Source organism: Gopherus flavomarginatus, chromosome 3 (genome assembly GCF_025201925.1).
Source record: "Gopherus flavomarginatus isolate rGopFla2 chromosome 3, rGopFla2.mat.asm, whole genome shotgun sequence".
Lineage (NCBI taxonomy): Eukaryota > Metazoa > Chordata > Testudines > Testudinidae > Gopherus > Gopherus flavomarginatus.
Window position 1 is genome coordinate 234,054,416 of NC_066619.1, and position 23,280 is coordinate 234,077,695.

A 23,280-nucleotide genomic window follows, 5' to 3' on the forward strand; every position below is an offset into this window, starting at 1 on the left:
TATGCTACCGCTAAACTTTAAGAGTAGTTGGTACAGTGAACAGACTATATCCTGCTTAGCTTGCATACAGCAGGGGTGTTCAAAAGAGTCTAAGGGAGTTAGGTGCAGGTAGTGTAAAGTGGGTAACTTAACTCATACAGGACTTCTGCAAATTATCACTGTCTGGAGCACGGCAGAGTGAGCACACAATTAATGTCTTGGATAATAGAGTGGAGAATATGCTTAAAAACTTTTCATATGAGGGGTTGAAAGCACCTGCGAGGACAGGATTAGAAATCAAAATGACTTTGACAAATTGGAGAATTGATCTGAAATCAAGAAGATGGAAATCAGTAAAGACAAGTGCAAAATACTACACTTCAGAAATAAAAATCAAATGCACAGCTACAAAATGGGAATAACAGGCTAGCTGGTGCTACTGCTGAAAAGAGTATGTGTGTGAGGGGGAGCTATGGTGGATCACAAATTGAATATGAGTCAATAATGCGATGTAGTTACTTAAAAGGCTAATATTGTTCTGGGAAGTAATTGTCCCAGTCTGCTCGGCCTTGTTGAAACCTCAGTTGGTACTGCATCCAATTCCAGGTGCTTCACTTAGGAAAGACGTAGATAAATTGGAGAGAGTCCAGAGGAGAGTCACAAAAATGATAAAAGGTTTAGAAAACCTGACCTGTAAGGAAAAGTTAACAAAGCTGGGTATGGTAGGTCTTGAGAAAAGAAGACTGAGTGGGAACCTGCTAACAGTCTTCAAATATGTTTAGGGCTGTTATAAAGAGGTTGGTGATCAGGTGTTCTCCATGTCCACTGATGGCAGGACAAGAGTAATGGGCTTAATTTGCAGCAAGGGACATTTAGGTTAGAAATTAGGACAAACTTTCTAATTATAAGGATATTTAAACTCTGGAACAGGCTTCCAAGAGAGATTGTGGAATTTCCATCATTTAGGGTGACCAGACAGCAAGTGTGAAAAATCAGGACTAGGGTGGGGGGTAATAGGAGCCTATATAAGAAAAAGACCCAAAAATCGGGACCGTCCCTATAAAATTGGGACATCTGGTCACCCTACCATCATTGCAAGATTTTAAGAATAGGTTGAACAACCATCTGTCAGGGATGGTCTAGGATTTACTTGGTCCTGCCTCAGGGCAGGAGGCTGGACTTGTTGACTTCTCAATGTCCTTTTCAGCTCTACATTTCTTTGATTCTATTAATTCTTTCTGTGGGATCACCCAGGGGCAGCAGAGCAAAACACTACCCCTTACTATGGGCTGTTTTCATCTGGCACAATCTAGCCCAAAAGATTCTAAAGTATATATTAATGGCCAGAGTCTGCCACCCTTATTCACAGTGACTAGCACTTTATTCCATGAGTAGTCCCATCTGTTTCAATGAGACTGTTATAAGGGAAGGATTATTCACAATGAGTAAGGGTTGCAGAAACTTGTTCTAAAATACAATAGGTGGATAAATACAGTTTGGCGGCTTAAAATATCTATTTTTTCCTGCAAAAAATACAGCCCTGTTAGCATTTAACATTTTACTGCTGTATTTAGAACAAAGTTTAGAAAAGGGCAGATGTAATTTGACTGCAAATTAATATAGATTGGCTTGACAAATAAATTTTGTTGAGTCATAAAAATAGTTTTACTCCTACTGGTGTAATTTCTGTCTGACAGCAGGTTAAATGCATCTACCGACATTGTATGACATAGTTGTTCTTCACACTTTCTCCTGAGTCAAAAGTATCCAGTGCAGATTTTATTATGTAAATATATCTAGTAAATGAAGTGGATTTTAATTGCCATCTTTCTCACCTATGAGTGTATCCCCATATTTGGACTCATACACTGGAAAATAGATTATTTATGATGTTTAAAAATGTTATGCTTGGAAAATAATTTGAATTGGAAAAGCAAAGCTTCTTGTTTCTACAATATATCACTGATATTTTTGTGTTACTCTTCAGAAGGAAACATTTTATTAGCAAGAGATTACTGATTTTTTTTTAAACATGGCAGACCGTAGATGCTGAAAACAAACAGCTGTTTTCACAATTTTTTTATTTTTTAAAGGGAGATCCCTCTTTAGTAGGAGGTTGTTCTTTTCTGTTATAATAGCTTTGGGATAAACTCATGGTAAGAAGTGTAAAATTCAACATAACAAAACTGTTAAACTAAAACAATATTACATTTAGAGCTAAACTGCCCAAAACAGAGAAAAGAAGTTCCCTTAACCCAGTCCTTTTGTGTAAGAATCACTACATAATACTGGGTCTTGTTATATGCTTTATTCTATTGTAAAATGGAAAACAAAATAGTTAAAAGTGCAGTAACGTTGTTTTGCAGAGCACTTGGAAAGTCAATATGGATCAGTAGCCTCAACCCTGGACTAGGGGGCCATTACTCCTGTGGTCTGATCTAAGTTCTATCAGTGGTTTGTTGTGTACTACTGTGTAAGTCATGTAATCTAAGGGTTTGTCTACACTTAAAACATGACTGTTATTTGGCTAACCTTAGGATCCATGACCAACTAAAACTCCCCCAGCTTTTCTCTACCACCTGACTTAGGCAGCGAGCTCTTTAGGCTGGGATTGTGTCTTGCTGTGTGTGGACATTACATGGCACATTGTGAGTCCATCATAATTCAATAACAATTAATAATAGATTCCTGGGTGCCAGAGCCGTTGGCCTTTACCCCACCTACCATTCACTGCTGGAAATGACATCAGGGAGCTTGGAGCTCCCTTTTCTTCAAAAACTATCAGTGCTAGTTATTTAGTAGACAAGAGTGGGGCATCAGAGAGGCAAGGTACCTCCAGCCTCTGAGGACCAGGACTAGCGGACCAGGACTGCAACCAGAACTCTTATTCTGTATGTCTGACACTGCATTATGCAGCTGTTAAAGTTCCAGGCCAGCTCAGGAATTAGGTTATTTTAGTAGAGTGTTAGGTTTTAGTGTCTCCTGGTGATGTGACTAAGTCAAATTCTGTGGTGATGGGAGCTAAAAAAGTACCTAAACAGATAAACATTGGCAGAGTACAATATTTTCATGGTCTCAGAGTCCACACATAATTAGTTGTTTTAATGTTTGTTTTATTTACTTTGTTCTTTATCTTACAAAATGTTTTGAAAGGCAGAATAGTGGGCTTTTTGTTCTGCTAAGCTTATTGAAAAAATAAAATTTTATGCATATATATTTGAAAAAGAGAAAACAGAAACTTACTGCCAGCTGGTCATTCCAATGTTTTTTTCCTCTCCTACAGGAAAGTTATAAGGTTAATAAAATGACATCATTCTCTCTCCTGTGAATGCCATAGTGCAAGCTAAGGAAAAAGGAATGGAAAAAACTATAATACAGATAAACATTTTACATTATAGCTAGTGTTTAAATGCATTGTACACCATACTCTGTGTACCTAGCCTCCATTTTGCCAGAAGTTAAGAGTGGATGACAGGGAATAGATCACTTAATGATTGTCTGTTCTGTAGAGTCCCTCTGAAGCACCTGGCATTGGCCACTGTAAGAAGACAGGATACTGGGCTACATGGACATTTGGTGTAACCTAGTACGGCTGTTCTTATTTTCTTATGTTTCAATAACAAATATAAGTTAATATTAAAGGTAATAACTTTGAAGTATGCAGTGATTCCACCAAGTGCTATGATTCTGTCCCATCTCGTAAGATGAAACAGGGTCCAGCTGGCTCAGTACTTAAACAGATGACGTTATGGTTAATATTTATTTGTGTAGGCAGCACACCCACACATACGCATGAAAACACTGTCTCTGTACCAAGGAATTTCCAAACTAAGGGCATGATCCTGCCTGTTGTGCTGCATGGGCATAGGACTCCACCTGCGTGGAGCTTACTAGAAGATTGGGACCTACATACCTCTATTACAGTACATCCTGAAGGAAGGAACATTCATCATTCACATGGGTGACAGTATTCACTCTGAATACGAATCCGAAGCCTGAGCACAGTGTTCAGGAGCGCTATTTAGGGTGAAGAATTCTTGACATCCTTACTTGTAATCACCATGAAATTTTATCAAATGTAGCTTAATTAGTAATATCTCCATTCTAAAAAACGCTTCAGAAAAATCCACTTTGTAGTTTTAATATCTCAGCTATGTGAGATTTAACCTTGATTTTAAGAAGAGGAGAGTAGCCATTAGATCAATAATTTTTCAGCCATGAAACTGCATATGAAGTGAATCTGCTGTGCAGGAATATTACATTCTGTCATATTGATTATAAAGGTCCTTTTCTGGAGTTTGGCATGTTGCTGGCTAAACTGCAGACTGGGGCAATCAGGTTAAGAAATAATGTGCTCTGATATTGACTCTGTTTAGTATTAGAGATAAAAAACGCACAAGTTTGTCAAATTTAATATGGCAATAGCTTCTGAAAAGAAAATAGTCCTTACAACAATCACCTACTTAATGTTCCTGGCCATTTACTATAAGTTCTTACTTCAGCTTCTTATATCTATAACTCTTACATTGGTTTATATTGTGAATTTTGCATAGTTTTGTTAGACCTATTTAAACCGTCTTTGCATTCTGCCATTGCATTTCCAATGTTATTGGTATCATTAGTATCTATTATTTTTATAATTGGATTTTTAAAGAACTTGGCAGTTTATGCAAGTAGCCAATGTACAGCCCCACTCAATCCTGTCCCCTCTCATCTCCTGTCATAGATTTCCACCACTTGTTTATTGCACACACCTGTTGTATCTTATGTTAATTTAGACTGTAAACTCTTTGGGTCAAGAATTCTCTCTTCCTATGTGTTTATACAGCATCCAGCAAAACAGGGCCCTAAGTTAATTGTGACTACTTAAGTGCTTCTGTAATAGAGATAATGGCCTAAATTTTCACTTCATACTTCAAATGCCTTTATTTTTGGGTGCCCAGCTTTGCACACCAGAGATCATATTCATCACTTTTCGAAAATCAAAAATTCATTGATTCAAGGAATTTCAAGTTGGACACCCAGAAATTGAGGCACCCAAAATGACTAGTCACTTTTGAAAATCTAAGCCATAAGTAAAATTTTATCTAAGCCGTAAGTAAAATTTCCCACCTTTGGAAGAATTTGTTTTTCTTTCTTGCTAGGTTTTTGAACTTGAAGAAAAAAAAAATAAGAGTAGAAATTATAACTCCTCCATATTTAGTGCAAACATAGGTGCAGCTGTTTCTATTGATAAAAGGGTTAAAGAAAACTGTTTTAAGGATTTCTAAAACGACTTGACAAAGGCTGAATATATCTTTCATTATGCAGCATTGGAACAATCATAATGAGATGTTAGGAAGTCCTTTTATGCCCATGGAGCAGCAGCTTGTTTGTAGTCCTCTCTAGAAAATGAAAAGTACTCTGCTGTGACTCTCTTTTAAAAGAAGAAATATTGTGCAGCCAAATAAAATTCATACAAAGCCTTTAAAGTAAACACCTAGTGAAGAAACAACTTTGTTAAATGAACTAATGTTTACACCAATAAAATAGAAAAAGCCTTGGGAAAAGAATGCTGACTGTACTAAGTGAATTTGAGCTGTTAAATGAATTTCCTGTGTACCAAAACAGAAAACGTGCTCTAAAATATTACTATCTTATTAAATAAATGATTGTTAGGGGAGCTAACTGTTAAGAACACATACATTATTTTATAATAAGAATAAGCATTTAACAGATTTTTCTTGTCAATATTCCCTTGAATAACATAAGAAAATCATATTGCAATTGGTATGGCTTGCTTTCTAGTAGTACCATATAAGATTCAGTTTTATAAGCACATTAGTCATTGAAGATTTGTTGGAGACATTCATTAGCTTCATGGGAATGTCTGTTGAGAGTTACATGTCTATATACTCCTGTCAATCACATGTCACTCTTACTCTGTTTCCCTTATGCCCCCAGATGTATTATTAACTGTTAACTTTCTATTAAATATTTCACTAATAGGGATCAAATGCCAAGTACTGTAATTGTATGAAATACAGGGGTAAAGAATATGGGAACATTAGTGATACAGGGAGCTAATTGCCATGTACCTTTTAAAAACAGTTGTTTTCTAAGTACATAAATTAATCTGCTTAGAATTTGTATAGAGATTAATTTACTCACAAAGACACAGATTCTGCCACCCTTACTCAGTGTCAGTAGTCTCTTACTCTGTGAGTAATCTCACTGATGGCTCTATTTAATGAATAAGATATTACTCAATAGGAGTAAAGGTGGGAGAATCTGATCCACAATCCCTACATTCTTAAAAAGATTATTGTAAATTTTATTAAATAACTTCGGTACAGTTTTCCTTAGTATAAAATTAAAGAATTCTACAAGTTGTAGTGAGTGATCAAAAATACAGAAACTTTTCAGAAAACAGGAAAAATGAGCCCAATGTACCACCCAGGTTTTTTGGCTTACCAAATGTACAGAAAAAGGAATTGGACATATTTCAGAGCTAACAAAGTGATGGATTCCAAAACCCTGGCCGACTACGTCTTGTAAATGTATAATATGGAAAAGAAATGGTGTCTTTAGATGTGGTCTTTGTGGTCCCATAAAAACAAACACAACTGTAAAGTATTCTCTGTTGTTCCTTTTGCCTCCTGGTAACAGAATGCCCAAAGGAAGACACCCGTTCTAATTTTCATTTTGAGTTTGTTTTGTCAAACAATTATTTTAGAAAGTTTTTCACAGTATTGAATTAACTGGAGGTAAAATCCTAGAGAAGACAAGACAGTTTGTAATTTTCACACAAGTTAGCAAGTCAAGATAAACCCTAGGCTTTCCCATAGTTTTTAACTCAGCCTGCTGTAGGAGAGCCTTGTGTTTACCTTGACCTGCTAATTTGTGTGCAAACAGACTGCCTTGTCTTCACTAGAATTTACTGTATTCTAGTTACCTCAGGTTAAGAACACACCTATTTTTCCTAGTGAAGACACACCTAAAGAGGACTGGAAAGGCAGTGTATGGGTGTGCTCTAGTCTACACTTTCTGTGGAACAAGTTCTCTGAAAAAGAAAAAAAAAAAAACGGTCCACAGAAAGCAAAGGTAGCATAAATAGAGTGTGGCTGGGTTTCAGTCCTACTATGCCAGATTTCCATTTTTTCAGTGCTGTTTTTTCTGGACATTGAAACAGTCCTCCCAAAGGTCCATCCCTTATGCTTGTGTGTGGAGGGCAAATTCAGTCAGGTTGGATTCCTCGATTTAGCATCTCTAGATTAGGAAAAGAGATCTTGTTTAATGCATTTTAGCTAACGTGATTTTAAACAGGGTTTAATACGTTAGTGTAGACAGGGCAAGTAGTGTTTCAAAATAAATTTGGTTGGCCAGGGTCCTATCTCTGGGGGAGCCACGCTTCTACTTTCTGTTCCCCATGACAAATTACCAGAGCCTTCACTGCTTAAACAAAAGAAAATCCTTGATCTCAGAGAGAAGTAACATATGAGGATTTAAATAATCTGAAAACAATGGTGGCCAGACACAAATGTATGTCTTGCTAGTACACAAATAATTGATATATATACACGTATACATAACTAATACATAAAACAAGCCAAACAACATGCAGTGTTATGGATTGATTCCTAGATTTGCCCAAGTAGAAAATTTCTGAACTTCCTGGGGAAATGGAGAGAACTTTCTTCCTTCTCCTTCCTTCTCCTGTTCTTGCAGCTTCCTGTGTTAGCAGTGCAACTTCCATTGTTATAGTGAGTCAAACACTATAAGGCATTCAGACTTTCTCTCTGAACTTTCCTGAGCTGTGCAAAGGACTCTGTGCAGCCCTTCTGTGCCTGACTTACTCCTGAGGTGCATGAGAACTACATTAAGCACACAAAGGTGGCTCTGTGTCGAAGGCAGACTGGGGGCCAGTGTGGTCCCAGTGCAACTTAGAACAATGTAAGGGCTGATCTAAGCTACTTGATAACTGCCCCGGAGGGCACAAAGGGGAAGACTTAGCCTAGGCGTGGATATGACCTCCAATATTTAGGCTGATGCTACCTTACTGATATTTTCTCCGCCAAACTTTATTGGGCCATTGTAGCTACTTTTGAATTTAGCCTGTTAGCTTTTATTGCAGTTCTTTAGTAAGAATGTTTTGGTCTGTTACAAAATGAAGCAATTTGAAAGAGAAGAAAAAAATCAAATTTCCTCTTTGTGGGTCTGTCTGATTTTCTCTCACTGGGTTGTTTGCCTCTATGCAAGTAACCTGTAAAGGAACTGTCCTTAGTTTATTTTGTGCATTAGTACCTTTAGAACTAGTACAGTGTGCTTCCATGAGTGTTCCGAAGATTCTGATTAGCCAGGTTGGCTCTGGAATTATAGTGACTCTCCGAGATATAAAACTCATGTATTCTGACGAAGTCTGACAGTAGTTCATTTGTGTAGCTGTATCTGTTAAATCATGAAGATAGTTAACTGACATATGTACCCTCAAAAGCAGCAAAGAATCCTGTGGCACCTTATAGACTAACAGACATTTAGGAGCATGAGCTTTCGTGGGTGAATACCCACTTCGTCAGATGCATGTAGTGGAAATTTCCAGGGGCAGGTATATATATGCAAGCAAGCTAGAGATAACGAGGTTACTTCAATCAGGGAGGATGAGGCCCTGTTCCAGCAGTTGAGATGTGAAAACCAAGGGAGGAGAAACTGGTTTTGTAGTTGGCAAGCCATTCACAGTCTTTGTTTTAATCCTGAGCTGATGGTGTCAAATTTGCAGATGAACTGAAGCTCAGCAGTTTCTCTTTGAAGTCTGGTCCTGAAGTTTTTTTGCTGCAGGATGGCCACCTTAAGGTCTGCTATAGTGTGGCCAGGGAGATTGAAGTGTTCTCCTACAGGTTTTTGTATATTGCCGTTCCTAATATCTGATTTGTGTCCATTTATCCTCTTCCGTAGAGACTGTCCAGTTTGGCCGATGTACATAGCAGAGAGGCTTTGCTGGCATATGATGGCGTATATTACATTGGTGGACGTGCAGATGAATGAACCGGTGATGGTGTGGCTGATCTGGTTAGGTCCTGTGATGGTGTCGCTGGTGTAGATATGTGGGCAGAGTTGGCATCGAGGTTTGTTGCATGGATTGGTTCCTGAGCTAGAGTTACTATGGTGCGGTGTGCAGTTACTGATGAGAATATGTTTCAGGTTGACAGGTTGTTTGTGGGTGAGGACTGGCCTGCCACCCAAGGCCTCTAAAAGTGTGGGATCATTGTCCAGGATGGGTTGTAGATCCCTGATGATGCATTGGAGGGGTTTTAGCTGGGGAGTGTATGTGATGGCCAATGGAGTCCTGTTGGTTTCTTTCTTGGGTTTGTCTTGCAGTAGGAGGCTTTAGAATGCTTGGTGGAGATTTTGTAGGTGTTGGTCTCTGTCTGAGGGGTTAGAGCAGCTGCGGTTGTACCTCAGTGCTTGGCTGTAGACAATGGATCGTGTGTTGTGCCTGGGATGGGAGCTGGAGGCATGAAGATAGGTATAGCGGTCAGTAGGTTTTCGATATAGGGTGGTATTTGCACCGTGGTGTCTAGGAAGTGGACCTTCCGTGTAGATTGGTCCAGGCTGAGGCTGATGGTGGGGTGGAAGCTGTTGAAGTCATGGTGGAATTTTTCCAGAGTCTCCTTCCCGTGGGTCCAGATGGTCAAGATGTCATCACTGTAGTGTAGGTAGAGAAGGGGCATGAGTTATATACCCTCATATTCACAGATTGGAGCGCAATGGAGTTGACAAAAGTTTAGTATCTCCTCATGGCTCTTGCGCAAACTGCTTTTGTGAAAGGGTAGTTTGTTGATTACTCCATTAATAATCTTGCTTCCTTAGAGTTAGTTTATATTATTAGTAGTCTAAGTTAGAAATGGATAAGTCATTTTCTGAATGGTAAAATTTCTGGTTGTAGTGACAGTAGATAGATGAGCTAGTTCATAAAACACTACCATGCACCAGAAGTGTCTGGTTGATGTTTGATTTATTCCATGGGAGTAAAACTTTGGTAAATGATGGTGGTAAATAGCACTTTGCCTTTTCCCATTCTCTTACTAATATACTACCTTGTTTCAGCTTGTCTTATTAAGAGCCAGTCTTATTTATGGATTTGAAGGATGTGAGTTTCTGTTTTTCCACAGGAAAAGAACAGATTTTTTTAAGAGCAGCACATGGGTTCACTTTTTTATAACAAGACTCTGGGGTTTTTATTCGGTCTTGTAGTTGTGTATCGTGCAGTCGCTTTTCCTGGCCTTGATCTTCCTCAGGTAGAATTCTAGTTCCTTGCCTTCCAGAATATAGCCGTCTGCTTGGCCACACTGTCCAGGTCTGGAGGTGATGCAAGCAAGCAGCTTTCCCTGCTGGAATTGCTCCTCCAGGATGCTGTTATCCTGAAAGGGTATCCATTACTTTTCACTACATCTTTGGCATCAACCGCCTAAGGGGGAGGGCGGGAAGTTGGTAATTTTTGAAGTGAGCATCACTGATTGAAGTAGGTAAGGCAGTTGATACCATATTATTTTTGGTTCCCCTTTTGCTTGTATCAGGAGCAGAGATTTACCATTGTATTGATGGTGTACCTGTCTGGATTTAATTGGCAGAGGGTTTAATATACACATCACCTGTGAATTTATACCTCAGACTGCTGCCATGTATTTTTGGGGATTCAGTAGCTGAGAAAATTAATAATGGGATACTGAACCTTTGGCGTCTGGGCCACAGGTTCAGATTTCAACCAGCTTTGTAGCTGTTGAGCTGACAAAAGCCCTCTTGAACTCCATGCAAATTCAGTCCACACAGGTTTATCAAGTTTGGACCACAAATATTACTACCCAAAGATAGTTTGGTGTCCTGTGTGAAATTGGGGGTTTCCTACTGGACAGCTGTCCACATAACAAAAGCTGCTTGTGTTCTGCTGGCAATTTTGGCAGAGATGCTAAGGACAGATTGGTCATGGAAACTGAACTACCTTTTCACTTCCTGGTTGGGACAGATAGATGGAGCCATGTGGGAAAGCTTGTAGTGCTACTTCCCAGGCTGTACTTGTTCAGTAAATCAAAGGAGAACTATAATCTCCAGATTTGTTAGTCAAGCATCCTTCGTGAGTACTAAAGTTGCCTTTCTTTTTCTTCAGTGTTATCAATATGTGCAGTGAGAAAGGGTTCCACTTGCATGAAAGTTGTTGGGGTAGATGATGGCTTTCTTTAATACAGGTTTTGTTGTATATAATCAGGAAGGAATTCAATATTTTATAAAAGAGGTACATCATTTTAAATAGCTGTCTCACAGAGGGAGTAATATATTTCATGCGGATGGACTCTATAAGAAGGGTGGAAGCACAAACTTATGTATGACCAGGTGACCTGCTTTTCTGGCCTGAAGAACTATAAAACAATTTAAATATTTTTTGTTTTTTTAAAACACTTGCATGTCATCTTTGTGCAATTACTATTACATATTGAATTGATTAGATTAAACTTCATTGTCGCATTATTCTCTTGAATCCAAATGCCATATGTGCTTCACATCTGGTGAACATTCAGGGGCCTTCTGAAAAGCTCCACCACATTTTGTGCTTGGAAATGAGTACTACAAATATCATGCTATTTAATCTGCTTCTTCTGATGGCTGCAAGCAGAGCACACTGAAGTCTAAAGCAGCTATTGTGCAATTATAATACTGCCAAGAATAACTGTAATAAATTCAAGAGATTAGCTACTTAACTATTGGTCTACCTTTCTTGCATCTGTGTATGATGATGCTTCTTTGATGTTCCATTGAAATCACAGTGGATTGTAATGACTATACTGGTATTTCAGGCAGCAGTGGAGGTGCGGTCGTTCTGGCCATGTCTAGTAGGTTAAGCATGAGTTAAGAGGCTTAGAATGGAGGGAAAAAATCCTGCTATGTTTATAGCAATCTGTATGCTTTTTTCCCTTCTTTTCAGTTTTGTTTTGTTTGTTGTAATTCCTGTATTACTGATGCTAAATGCGTTCTATAGGGTTATTCCATTAAAAATGCTAGCACAGTATGAAATATTAAAAAAGAGAGATGGGTAAGGAAACTAAATGAGATGCAACTATTAACTATAACATTTCAGTAACGTAAAAAAATAGGAACACTTAGTAATCAGTATGTTAAACTATCAACATTAATGCTACATGGAGTTACAAATGAAGAAAGTTTTCCAAACTGAAAGGTTCTGTTACATATCTGTGTGGTACAGTTCCATGCATTTTTATAATGTGGTTACATAAACATTTACCATATTGCATGATGATGACATTGAATTTATTGTGAACTTCTTATGGCTGTAAAATATTTCCAGAGTGAGCACCATCTGTTGAGAATATTTGGTTCCCAATACCAAATCCATTGCATGTAAGTGGGATTGCACTGTACTTTTCGCAGATTATTTATTGTGTAGGGTAAAGTTCAGACTTATGATCACTATCTTCTTACATTTCACCCTTAGGTGCATATAAAACAAAATCTCATTTGGAGGTGCACAATGCCAAACCAAAACCTAAAACATGTTTAGTTGGTCTTAGAATGAAGAAGGAAAAAAAAATGCTTCTGACTTAATAATGAACTTCATTTCTCTTTTGAGACTTGACTTCTGACACGGAGAGAAGGCCAAAATAAAAACCAGAGTGAGGGAGGGCCCTGACATAAGCCTGCTTTTAATTAAGCTTTGTAAAGGAGCTTTTCTGCTAAAACTCTCAGGTTGAAGAGTTCATCCACAAAACCTCTCTGTGGCTTATAAGGAGCCAAACTTGGGACATTCAAGTAAACATTTCTGTATAGTGAAAAGGTCTATGTTTTTCTCTAACAAGGCCATTCCCCTTTTCAGTTATTCCCTCTTAAGATACTGTGTGTTAGGGTTTAAAACTTAATGCCAATTCAAATGCTTTGATATTAATAAACATGCAAATTTAATTACTTTGGTTTCCCTTTTTCCTATTTTTCCTAATTGTATGTGAATCTGACCTATTTCAGCCGGACACAGTTAACATGTACCAGAAATGTGTGCACATTTAAAGTCAGAATCTTTATACCTTACTGGCAAAGGCCAAAGTGCTTTTCTTGAAACAAGTGATTAAATGAAGTAGTTTTGCTGCATGGAAAAATGATCATGCCAGTTGCAAAACCTGAGCCTAAATCTACATTGGGAGTCGGTGGGGGGTGGGTACATTACAGAAGTGAAATACACACTCTTCATATGTAAGGTGACTTCCATTGTGTTTACTCAGTGCCCTCTACTGGATGATTCACAGTGACACCGACATCAATTTCAAACAAAGGTGAGCTTTTATATTTCTGCAAAATAACACTGTGTCTTCGGTGTCATGATGTAAAGAGAGAGAGGAAGGATAAAACTAAAACCAGCAAAACAGGGCTAAACATGAATAAACAGCTTCCTTTCCCATGGAACTAACAAATGCCCAGATTCTAAAACTTCCTTAATCATCCTGCATGACTAAATGTGATCATAAACTGAGTAAGAAAAATAAACATGAATTTAGCTTAAGTTATCACAGTAAAAATCAACTTTCAACAAAAATGTTATCCAGTACATATATCTTCTTCTTAAATAGCCTTTCTAATTTTCTCTTCTCACCTCCACTCTAGTACCTCTAAGAGCTGTTCACTAGTGTTAGATGTATTCCTTTACTCTTCCTCATCTCTCCTAAAGCATGCTTTTAGTTTTTCAGGAACCAGATGTTGGCAAGTTTTCTTGAGAAGCTAATTGTTTTAGCCTTTGTCCCAAAACTTTGTTTAGTTGTACAACCTTTGTATTTAAACACCAAACATCTTTGGTATTCACAATCTTTAAACTTACAGGGTCATCAGCTGAACAATGTAGCAAACTTGCCTAGATTGTGAGGAACATATTATTTAGGCTATATACCAGGAAAACCATTTTAAAAGAGAGATCTATTAGACTGTGGAATAGAGTCCTAACTTCCATTTCTCAAGTCTTTTAAAAACCTGACTAGCCCATGCACAAAATATGTACTTTAGGGAGTATTTGACAGGGAAATTGACTACAAATTCTAATTTCTATAATTTAATTTGTATCATGGGGATTTAGCTGATGACTTTACATTTAGAAGATAGGTTCTTGGAAAGTTAGATGCCATGTAATGGAACTAATATTGAACTCAAGAGTTCCGTCTACAAGTAGAAAACTTGACATTGAAAAATCAGCTGAAGAGCTGGCAAACCTTACCAATCTATTTTCATCTTTACGTAGACCATTGTAAAAGACGAAGCTGCATATCTTGAGTAAAGAGTTGTGCTAACCACTGGCCATTGTCTGAAAAATAGAGGTTATGATGGGTCACAAGTAGCAGTCAGAAATTTGGTTTGCTCACTGAACTCTAACCAACAAGAGTAGTGGTGTTAAAACTTTAAATATTCCAAAAAGACATGCAGTGCAGCTAACAACCATAAAACATTTCACTTCTAGGTGACTGCTTTGAATTCCACCCAGGTTGTTGCTTGAAAGTCATTATCATATCCCAACTGTGCTGTGGCCTGTGAATTGCAGATATCAATCCATTTCTTAGAGGTCTAATTGGTGCCAAATTGGCAGAGGCCAAGGATTGAATAGGAAGAGAGTTTGAAGTACCTTCTGTCTAACCCCTCATACTTCTGTATGTTTCACAATGCTGCCAGTTTGGCTTTCATAAGCACTAAACCTTTACTTCTAAAAACAGAGCCTGGACTGAAAGTGGGATCTGATCTTCCTAGATTTATTTCTCGCTCCCTATTCCCCCCCCACCCTCCAGGGTCTGTTAGCTGCAAAAGCTATGGCCCCTTTAAAGTGATCCCACAAGCTGGGAGTAAAGGTGATGTGACTGGGATCCCGGGGGGAGCTATGCTGAGGTTGCTTAATAAGAGAAAACTACAAAGAATGGGGCAGACAATCCCCCAAACTGGTGGATATTTCAATACTTAGATTTACCAAGCCAGCTGCAAAACAGCTTCTACAATACTTTACTGGTTACCCAGAAGCCAAAAACACAGTTCCCTTAAAGAAACCTGGCCTTGGGCTTCCACCCAGACAGCCAAGTTAAATATGATGAAGATTATTGAAAATTGTGTTTATCATATAAAAAGTTCTACCAATCCCAAAGGATCGGACACATTACCCACTAGGTCAATGATATTTTAGATCTTACCCAAATATATGCTTACTGCAAATTCTTATTAACTAAAGTAAAGTTTAATAAAAGAAGAAAAGAGAGAGTGAGTATTGGTTAAAAGATCATTATACATACAGACATGAATACAGTTCTGAGATGAGTTTCATAGTAGAGATGGTGAGCTTTGGAGTTGCAAAGATTTCTTATATTAGCCCATAGCTTTAGTGCAATGTCCAATACTAGGGTGATCTAAATTAATTTGGAGACTTCAGTCTTGTAGCTCATGCACCCCCTGAATGAAGCATAAGCAGATTTGAGATAAAAAGGATCAGGTCTCAAGAGCCCTTTATACAATTCCTGGGCAGCATGCAGTCCTTGGATGAACAATAGGCTTTTGAAGTAGCCTTCTATTTCCTAAACATCACTGGTAGTTAACTACATGGATTAATATAAGGTAATTATTCATTAAGAAGTTCATTGACAGTTTAACACAAACTTAGACAATGGTATTATTACACCCAAGTTTCATTTAAATGTTAATAATCCCCTTTTGATCTCTGAATTAATACAATATAGTGATAGGAATCATCTGGTTACATTGTTAACCTCTAATAAGATATAGATAAACACAGACAAATACAATTACTGTTTTTTTCTAATTCTCTAACAATACAGGTTTGCATTTCAAAGCTCTAGTGTATCTAATATTGCTACATTGCTTAGCTAGCTACTTGTAAGGAACAGCCCTAATTACCACGTACATACTTTCCTAACAGGTCTTTAGAGGTAGAATTTGGATCATTTACCCTTCTTGTTGCTTAACCCTTTCTGGCTCAGCATCACATGTAGTTGATGGTTGCAATGGGCGTTAGGAGTTGAAATGGGGAAGATTGGGTTGTGCTGATTTTTGTAAGGATATAAATGGTTGTGGTTCTGTACTATATTTCTGTGTTCATAAATTCAGCTTCAGTGGGCGAGGCTAGGATGAGCAACCTTTACTTCATGGTGAAAGTTCTTAAGGGGATGAGAGTTTGATTATGAATGAGTGTTTTTTGGAAGGCTCGCTGTTCAAAGCAGTTTAGGATAAGGCAAGGAAACGTATTTCTCCATTTAAACCTGTACACTTCTTTAGTGTCTGGAGAGCGGGGTTAGATTTAAAAATACAAATCAATGGAAGGTGAGAATCACAAAGGTTGAGAGATCTCTTGATATAGGAAGGGAGTAATATTTGTTCCCCTAGATATGATCATGTTCACATCTTATCTATGGGTTCAGCAAGGTTGCGCTGGCATTAGAAATGCTCTCCTCTCACCTGTGGGAGTGAGAGCCCCACAGGACTTTGAGGATTTGTCTATTTCAGAACATGGTCAATGTGGTGGGGAGAGGAATCAAAAGACTTGAGAGATCTTGGGATATAGGAATGTATGGAGAAGCATACGGAGAAAGGAAAGATGGGAGGATTGGGGTAGCTAAGAGTAGTTGATATGGGCATTTGAGATCCTAGTTTGGGGGATGTAGATTGAGGATTTTCAGAGGCTTTTTTGAGAAGTTGTAGATAATTTGGAGTATGACAAACAACTCGGAGTCATTATTCAGGTGCTCGGTGTGACAGTTGCAGCACTTGGAGGGACACCTTATGGTCTTCAGGAGGATAAAATGATCCTGCCATGTGTTGGGGATAGGGAGGCCTGGTAGGGCAAGAGGGTTAGCTGTGATGTTTTGGGTCCTTTGCTTCGTATGATAGTGAGCAGCCAGTGACCACACAGGTAAGGGTGAAGTGTAGACCTCAGCTAAAATGTCTAGTTTCAATTCTGTTGCCACTGGTCTGTCTTCTAATGACTTTTCAAGAGGATGAGGCACTGAGATTTGTTTTTTGTAATCCAGGGTGATGGCCAGTAAAATTCATGACTTAATTAAGGGTGAGGCCTTACATATACACTGTGCATGTATCATGAATAATTGGTTGAATGATACTGCAGGGTTCAGTTTGGCTCAGTTTATTCACCCAGGAACTCACTGCAACATAAACCAAAAGGAATGGTTGAGAAAGTGGTGGTGCTATGTTGTTACATATGATGTAATGTTTTCAATCTAAGATTGATTGAAAGAAGCATATCCACCTGACATTTAAGTGTCAAGATGGAGTTACATAGAGCTAGTTTCGGCATCCCAGTTGTCTCCCAACATCACTGCATGAACTGATGACGTTTATAACTGCTATGTCTTTGGAGTCACCAAGGTAGATTGTGCTGTGTGGCTTCAATATCCACATAGGTGCTGCTGCTTCTGATTCTGCTCAGGATTTCATGGCTATCGTCATAGACATGGCACATTTCTGGGAGGGTTAGGGTAAATGCAGCTCATGTCAGTAAGCCATGCTCTTGCTCTGGTGTTTCAATTGAGGTTGGAAGCCTGGAAGTTTTGCTCTTGTCATGACCTGATCATTGCTTCCTGCATTTTGAGGTCAGGTCTCACCTCTCTTTTTCTGATTTTGAGTTTTGACCTCAGAGGTTAATGAAACGAGGATTTTCCGAAGGGCCTCATAGAAAATGTAATCCTTCCAATAGAGAAGATAACAATCTTTTATGCCCCACCATCAAGTAGGTGTCTTTTGGGCATCCTCTTACATGGATTCATCCTTACCATTTAGATATCATTAGCAACTAATAAAGCAAGACTGAAGACACCTACAGTGGAAGAATCTCAAGATAAATTTAATCAGGTCTGTCATAAAACTTTTTAAAATTGTGTGTCATGGCCATACAGGAAACAAATAAGGGGTCCTTGGCCCACAGTCTAACATCCATAAAATCAGGTGTTCCAGAGTCTGAAAGTAAAATGTCAATTTTTGTGTTTCATAGTAATGTAGTAATTTGGTCACGATCATTCCCTACGTAAATAGCTAAAAATTAAGGTCAACTAGTAGCCCAAAGAAACGTATGAAATCCATCATTCCGTCTGTTGTTATTTATCTATTCCTCTGTGTCCTTTCAGCCTGTTCACATGAACCAAAAGTTCGTGAAGATACGGTTGTTACTTTAATAGTTAAATCATCAGTTATCCTCCTCCCTGCTTCTTCAGTGACCTTCAGGGAATCAGATGTGACAAAAAGATTCCATCGGCCAGTTATCCCTACAGAAATGAAGAAGACTATGAATGACTGTTCCCAGTGTAACATATACTCTTTGTCCATTATAAAGACTCCTCAGTGGACTGATTCTAGTGTCAGGACCTGGCAAAGAATTTTATTTGGCTTTCTCAAAGGAAATGAAAGCTATTGAAGGCAGTGCATATAATACAAGCAGTTTCAGTTTCCTTTCTGAACGCTCCTGCCAAGGTCTTTAAGACAAAGAAGAGTTCAGCTAAATAGAAGAAAATTGCTGCACTTCTCACAAATATTTGCCTATCCTTAATATTTGAAAACACCACTCAGTGTATTCAGGTCATCTTTTCAGATATGAAGTATGCTGGGTGGTTTTTTTTAAGACGAATTATATTTGTGTAATAAGAAACATCTGAATTGTTGTGTAAACCACTGGGAATTCTTCATTTTAGAAGATGATTTCTTAATATTATCTATCAGCTCTGCTTTCATCATTCAGCCATATGTAATGTGAAAATGAAAATTATAGTTTTTGTTCCAATTTTGTAAAACATGCCTACTCTTCTGTGTTGTTTTAAAGAGTTAATTGACATTTTCTTTCTATAAATTAAAAAGAACAAAATAAGTTCATACTGGTAATTCACCAGCAATTTTGTGTGTGGGTAATTACTATGACATGGCTGAAATTTAATGTCAAAGGCTATTACATCATTTCAGATGGTAGTTTGTTTTTGTTTCAACAAGTATAGTGCAATACTGCCACCTACTGTTTTGCTGTGTTTTGGGAGATCTCACTTCCTGCAATATTGTCTGTGCACAATAAAACATACACATGCAGAGTATGATTGTAAGAAGTTAATAATAGCTAGCAATGATTGTAACCATTGCATGGGGTACAATTCATAAAGATAGGGTAAGATACTGTGGCATCATCATTCTTGTTTTTTTGTTTTGTTTTTTTGTAGTCTGAAATTGAACAGTATTATTTGGGGAAACAATATAGGATATTATTTTGGGCTGGAAAAAGAATGATACTTTTGTCTCTCTCCTGTGCTGCTTTGTTTTTAATAATAAGCATGAGTCCTATGGTATAGTCTATAGTGTATCCATGTAACAAAATGTTACCTTCCTTCCAAACCAAATGTTGCAGTCTGCAATCAACTCTCATTAGCACATAAAGAAAACTAGGAATTCACTTGGAAAAACTCATATTCCTGATTACTATATGGGAGTGATTTTCATGTGAAAGTTTAACTCCTTATGTATTTTTTCTTTTTCTTTTCTTTGAATCAGCATTGTTTTATTAAAGTGAAGTTGGTGGCAATTCTGTTGCATGTTTTCTGATGTGGAAAAACAAATCAAAACCCACTTATCAAATGAATCATTGTTAAAGTCAGCAGTAATCCTCTGTGTCAAATCTACCCATAAAAGCTGGGAGGATTGGGGATTAAACCTGGAGCACATTAAATTAGTTCCAGTCTATCCAGAGCAGGCTGTGCATTGCTTGCTTAGGCAGGCACAACGGAAACAGGCAGTTTATAACAAGCAGTCTGGTTTAAAAACTAGGGGTTCGTTGGAAAAAGATTTATATCCCCCACTTATATAAACATTACAAATGTGGGCTGCGAGCAGCAGGCAAATCTTTATCGAAATCTCTTTAAGAGCTTTTTCATTGTGAATAAAATGGACCTTGTGTTTGAAGATTCGCCATTATTTGTAGAATAATTTTTTTTTTTCAATGCTCTGACTAATTAAAGTACCTCTTTGTGTGGAACAACCAGACCATCAGCCAGTAATTTATCTGGATGCTGAAAATATTGGCATTGATCAAGGTGGGGGAAAACATGCAGAGAAGTGGAAAAACTTATTGTTCTGAGACAAGTTTAGCTAATCGCTTTTCTTTAGAGATGTCTGTAAAAATTCATTGTACATTTTTTAAAAGAAAAATAACTATGACCAAATTTATATAATTTCTTTGCTTTTACATATTGATATTTTTAAACACTATTGGGAAAATCCTGTTGTTGTGAACAGTAGAAGAACCTGGATCAGAGCCTGACAGCTAGTTTTGGAAATTTTGCTCCAATAAAACTAAAAAAGCAGGCTAGGACATGAAGATCACAATTTAAGACTAGAGTAGCTACTCTGATAAGACATTTTCAAGTCACTAACTAATATTATGTGCTGATGTTGGTTTGAAAGTTTATTTGTAGAAGCATACAATAATACATCAATCTAGCATAATTTAATTTATTTTTCTTGTTTATTTAATATAAACAGTTAATATGCAGTCCTCTTTAGTAATGTCTAGTGTTGTTAGTAGCTACCGGTGTGGTGCTTTGCTCTTGTTCGATGATAATAATAGCCAGCTGCGTGCGTGTTCCCCCTGTGTGCTGCCCCAACTCTGTGCAGATAGCTGACACAGCAGACCCCGAGAGACCCCCAAAGACCGCAGACTCTAGTAAGGTACGAAGGAACCCGAGCCAGGTTTATTGTCAAATGAAACAGTAATAGTTTCCCATAGACTCTACAGGACATACTACGAATATGTGCCCCCTGGCAATGGACACAGATCAGTCAGTGGCGGGACTTTCCACTGCCCCCTAGGCTGGACAAAGATACGCACTCCTGGACCTACTTTTATACAGTTACAGGACAGATTACTCATCCCTCCTGATGTATTGAGGTACAGCCTCTTGGCTTATTAGGGTGCTGTCTCCCCTTTGATCATGTTGTTCCAGACATACAGATCTATCCATCATGCTGTCCTGTCTTTAAGATGCACCTACCTGTTCCTTGTTATGTCTATGGAGTGTCCTTGTATCGGGCTGTCCAGGTTCCATCTTAGCACAAGTTCCTCTTATTAGCCGTTATGTGTGAACACATCTGTTTCTAACAAGCCTCTTCTCACCAATTTCTGTGAGTGAGGCCTGCCTCTGGCTCACAGTCCAGCTTTTGCTTAGCAGTGCCTGGAAGTACTTTGGTTCAGGCTTCAGGTCTCAGACTAGGCCTCTGACACAAGAGTTTATATTTCAGGGCCTCATCTTACTACCTCTAGTTGCCATTAGGTCATTTTATTTTGTTTATTTAATATATTTGTTGAACATATTGAGTCCTGGTTTTTTAATATTTTGTTTCAATGTTAATAAACTATGGTTCCTTGAAGCACATGAATATTACTAACTCGCTTTCCCGAATACGGGCGCTAAGCACATTTCAAATAAATGCCTCAAAGTATATTCAGCAAAGAATCCTGTGGCACCTTATAGACTAACAGACGTTTTGGAGCATGAGCTTTCGTGGGTGAATACCCACTTCGTCAGATGCATGTAGTGGAAATTTCCAGGGGCAGGTATATATATGCAGGCAAGCTAGAGATAATGAGGTAGTTCAATCAGGGAGGATGAGGCCCTGTTCTAGCAGTTGAGGTGTGAAAACCAAGGGAGGAGAAACTGGTTTTGTAATGGGCAAGCCATTCACAGTCTCTGTTTAATCCTGAGCTGATGGTGTCAAATTTGCAGATGAACTGAAGCTCAGCAGTTTCTCTTTGAAGTCTGGTCCTGAAGTTTTTTTTGCTGCAGGATGGCCACCTTAAGGTCTGCTATAGTGTGGTTAGCCACAGATCAGCCACACCATCACCGGTTCATTCACCTGCACATCCACCAATGTAATATACACCATCATATGCCAGCAATGCCCCTCTGCTATGTACATCGGCCAAACTGGACAGTCTCTACGGAAAAGGATAAACAGACACAAATCAGATATTAGGAATGGCAATATACAAAAACCTGTAGGAGAACACTTCAACCTCCCTGGCCTGCATATATATACCTGCCCCTGGAAATTTCCACTACATGCATCTGACGAAGTGGGTGTTCACCCACGAAAGCTTATGCTCCAAAACGTCTGTTAGTCTATAAGGTGCCACAGGATTCTTTGCTGCTTTTACAGATCCAGATTAACATGGCTACCCCTCTGATACTCAAAGTATATTATGTTTTGTAACCTATAACTGAGATCCACTGGATTCTCCCAGACACCACATAGTGTTTCTTGCCTTATTGATGGTAATTGATCTCCACAGGGAGTATGGTTTACCCAACAGGTTTTGTTGTATCCTTTCATGGTACTAAAATCTGATTCTTCTGACCTTAGAATTAGTTTAAATGGCCTGTTCAGGAGTCAGAAACTGTCACTAGTATGGAGTGAGCTGGGAGCTTACTAATGATTGTCAAGCAGAAGTAAATATTTAGGCAATGTAACACTATAGCTTATGTCAGCATAATTTATGTCATTCAGGGATGTGAATAAATCAGCTCCCTGAGTGATATAAATTACACTGACATAAGTGCTGGTGTGGACAGTGCTATATCGGTGGGAGAGCTGCTTCTGCCGACATAGCTACTGCCACTCAGAGGGCTGGAGTAGTTAAGCCAGTGGGAAAGCTCTCTCCCGTCGGCTTAGAGCAGCTGTCTTAGGGTACGTCTATACTACCCACCAGATGGGTGGGTAGTGTTCGATGTATTGGGGATCAATGCCTGTACTCCATCTTGGCAGGAGGAGTAAGCGGAGTCGACGGGGGAGCCTCAGCAGTCGACTTGCTGCCGTGAGGACGGCCAGCTAAGTCCAACTAAGATACTTTGTGTAGCTGAGGTTGCGAATCTTAGTTCGAAACCTCCCCCCCGCTAGGGTAGCCCAGGCCTTAGAGAGTTTACTGCGGTGCAGCTCTCCCATTGTAAGCTCTCTAGTGTAGCTGTGCCCTTATGCACAGTTACAATTCTATGGTGTCTGAGATAGAAATTACTGCACTAGCTACAGATCATATTCATCTGGTCCTCATTGCCATAATATCTGGGTGCCTCACAATCCTTAGTGCATTTATCCTCCCATCACTCCTATGAGCTAAGAAAGTAGTAGTGTTCCTATTTCATAGGTGGGGAACTGAGGCACAGAAAGATTAAGTGAGTTGCCCTAGGTCATTAAGTTTGCAGCACAGCAAGGAATTACACCTGATTAAGTGAGTTGCCCGAGGTCTCC

General features: G+C 38.6%; 1 protein-coding gene across 3 annotated transcripts in view; it reads left to right on the forward strand.

Annotated features, from left to right (window-relative positions):
- SCFD2 (sec1 family domain containing 2) overlaps positions 1-23,280 on the forward strand; it is a 316,169-nt gene that overhangs the window by 98,818 nt on the left and 194,071 nt on the right. The gene's annotated exons all lie outside the window — the stretch shown is intronic.